The sequence below is a fragment of the Mauremys reevesii genome, linkage group 14 (assembly GCF_016161935.1).
Source record: "Mauremys reevesii isolate NIE-2019 linkage group 14, ASM1616193v1, whole genome shotgun sequence".
NCBI lineage: Eukaryota > Metazoa > Chordata > Testudines > Geoemydidae > Mauremys > Mauremys reevesii.
Window position 1 is genome coordinate 9,452,030 of NC_052636.1, and position 3,472 is coordinate 9,455,501.

Below are 3,472 nucleotides of genomic sequence, written 5' to 3' on the forward strand. Positions count from 1 at the left end.
GCCCCCAGGAGCTGCCCCGCCCCCGGCCTGTGCCAGAGCCCGCCCCAGGGCTGCCTGCCCCAGCCTGTGCCAGAGCCCCGCCCACAGGAGCTGCCCCGCCCCGGTCTGTGCCATAGTCCCACCCCAGGAGCTGTCACTAGCGGTCGCCTAGGGTGCTAAGGATTCATTCATTCATTCATTCATGCCGTCACCCCAGCCGGGTATGGGCTGCCAACAACAGATTTCCATAGTCTTCTATCCTGGGCCATTCGCTCTGGCTGGTTCAGGTATAGCCCATTTTTGCTATCAACCTGGTCGGCGTCGCCAGGTATTTCTTGGCGGCCTCTTTTCCGCTGCCTTGGGGTTCCACTGCAGTGCCTGTCTGGTGATGTTGGTTGGCTGCTTGCGTAGTGTATGCCCTACAGCCCCACCTTCTCCTTCTAATTTCTTCCTCTGCTGGGAGTTGATGGGTCCTCTCTAAGAGGTGGATGTTACTGATGGTGTCTGGCCAGCGGATCTGGAGAATCCTTCTGAGGCAGCTATTAATGAAGGTCTGGATCTTCCTGGTGGTTGTTTTGGTTGTCCTCCAGGTTTCAGCTCCATACAGCCACGTCATCACAGGTTGGCCTCAACATCCACAAGGACAAGACCAAGATCCTTAGGATCAATTCCATCAGCAACGACCCAGTCACACTGAATGGAAGCCCCCTGGAAGAAGTGCAGTCCTTCACCTACCTAGGTAGCATCATCGACCAGCAGGGTGGCACAGACGCAGACATCAAAGTAAGGATTGGTAAGGCAAGAGCAGCCTTCTTACAGCTCAAGAACATCTGGAGCTCCAGAGAGCTGTCTTTGGCAATAAAGATTCGACTGTTCAACTCCAACGTGAAATCAGTCTTACTGTGCTAGGATTCGGGGGGTGGCATTTTGTGCGCTCCCATGGGCGCCAGAGCTTCGGTTCCGCTCCGTTGCACCACCAAAGATGGACCCTCCGCCAACATGCACGCGGAAAACAGCAGCAGGCAGTTGAGCAGCTCAATGACTGCGCTGTCGCCTGCGGCATTTTGGTGGAAGTCCTTCTTTGGCGGCGCAGGGGTGAGCTGGAGCTGTGCGCTCCATGGGTAGTGCACAAAATGCCGCCCCCAAATTTGCCTAGGGTGCAGAAACCCTGTCGCCGCTCCTGGGTGATGCAGATGGAGTCAGAAGAAGTTGGGCAGCAGAGGCTCAGGAAATTGAGGAACCCTGGGTATCCCAGTGTTGGCCAGGATTATACAGCACCTAGCGCAATATGGGGTATCGATCTCAGTCATGGTCTGTACAGCACCTGGGAGCCCTGATGTCTGTTTCTGATCACAGGCACTGGGGATGGAGAGAGAAGCCTCAGCACCTGAAGGTTTAATGCAGCCCTGTGTGCAGCCCCTGCTAGGGTGACCAGACAGCAAATGAGAAAAATCAGGACAGGGAGTGGGGGTAATAGGAGCCTAGATAAGAAAAAGGCCCCAAAATCGGGACATCCGGTCACGCTAGTCCCTGCTGCGCTCATGAGGGGTTGGCTTAGAGAGTTGTAGTAATAACAGCAGCAAAGAGTCCTGTGGCACCTTATAGACTAACAGACGTATTGGAGCAGGAGCTTTCATGGGTGAATCCCCACTTCGTCAGACGCGCAATAGTCCCATATGGGCTAGTGGGCAGGATTCCTGGTTTTCACCCAGGTGACCTGGGTTCAACTTCTGCTGTGGGAACCGTGGAGCTTTTGCCCAGAGTGGAGACAGGAAATGAAAGGAACAGGAAGGGATCCTGCCAGCAGGGGAGTTGGACAGTGTGGGAGGATCCCAGAAGTGGGGTGGGGGCAGAGGTCTGAGGGAGACCAGGGAAGGATCCCAGCAGTGTGGGAAGTTGAGAGCACAGGCCTGGCCTGGGGACTGGGGAGAGTGAATGTGTTCCTCTAAACCCACCAACTGCAGACTAGGCAGGACTGGAAGAATTACGTATTTGTTGGTAAATGTCAATTTCTGTGTAAACACAGAACCCAATGGCAAAATATTTCCATCGATAATCATCAAAACTGACCGATGGGCAAAGTAAGAAACATGCTGCTTGAGAACTTACCCTGTTGTAGGAACAGCAGTGATCTGTGTGCTCCATATCGCCTGTATGCCCAAAAGGTCTGTTACCTCCCCCTCCCCGCCCGTCTCCTCTCCCTCTCTGAATGCCTGTGAAGTGGCTTTCCCCCTCCCCCACTCCTGCAATGCTTGTGGGATGAAGGGGCTGGTTGAACAGCTGGAAGATCAGAAGAGCTCCTAGAAAGACAAGGTGTCTGGGACTCTCATTAGGCAGCACTCACACACCCAGGCAGGGACCCTGCATGGACAATGGCTGAGGTGGGGTGTGATCAGCCAGATGCAGCCAAGTCATCTCCAGTCCCAGGCCATGAGGAGCAGGTCCTTAAAAGGGAAGGAGCCCTGTGCTCGGAGGAGTCACTCACAGCTTGTACCTCCAATGAATGCCCTTCGCCCGGACCGCCTGGCCAGTGGTTCGCTGTGTTACATTCCATCGCGCCTTGGGAAGACTTACCTTCATCGCACCGTCCATCGCGGCGCTGTGGGACACTTACCTTGCAGAATCCTGACATCTCAGTGCTGAGCCTGTCCTGGGAGCATGAGTATGACACCCTCCCCATCCCATCTTTTGAGCTTAGCTGTTAGTATAATAAATGTGCTGTTTTCTGCCAAACTCTGGGGGTCATTAGTCCTCCTAAACTTACTAGCTGACCCTAATTTTGGGTAACAGAAGCAACATTGTTGGATCTGTCATTGTGCCAAAGGGGAGATGGTTGTCTATAAAGAAGGGTGAAAGCTAAACACAGCCAATGAAGATGGGATTTGAACCCATGCGTGCAGAGCACAATGGATTAGTAATCCATCACCTTAACCACTCAGCCACCTCATCTGAGCTGCTAAGGGCTTGTCTACACTACAGGACTATTTCAGATCTACTTAAGTCAATTTGTGGATTCGACCTTAATAAATCGAATTTGTGTATCCATACTAAATACACAAATTCGAACTTCTGATCCACATTCACGGGGCCAGCCGACTTTGGAAGCGGTGCACTGTGGGAAGCTATCCACAGTTCCGCACTCCCGCTGCCCATTGGAATTGTGGGATTTCCCCCAATGCATGCTGGGGAAAAATGTGTCGTCATTGAACCGTCAATCCCGCCTCCCTCTCTTCCTTGAAAGCGCGTGAAATCTGTTCGCGCCCTTCTCTGGTCGGTTACAGCGCGGACGCCACAGCACTGCGAGCATGGAGCCGCTGCGATCATCGCTGCACTTATGGCCGTTGTCAACTCCTGCGCCGTTATCGTCCACCTCTTCCACAGTCAGATGCTGAGAAACCGGGCGAGGCTCCGGCAGTACGGTGAGAGAGTGGCGCAGACCTCTCACAAAGCAGGAGTACGCCGGGCAGTGGAGATCATGGTGGCAATGGGTCAA

At 53.7% G+C, this 3,472-nt stretch overlaps 1 non-coding gene across 1 annotated transcript; it reads right to left on the minus strand.

The window, feature by feature from the left end:
* Positions 1 to 2,846: 2,846 nt before the first annotated feature.
* TRNAS-ACU lies at positions 2,847 to 2,928 on the minus strand. The gene has a single exon. It is a non-coding gene; the product is annotated as a tRNA-Ser (tRNA).
* Positions 2,929 to 3,472: the final 544 nt, after the last annotated feature.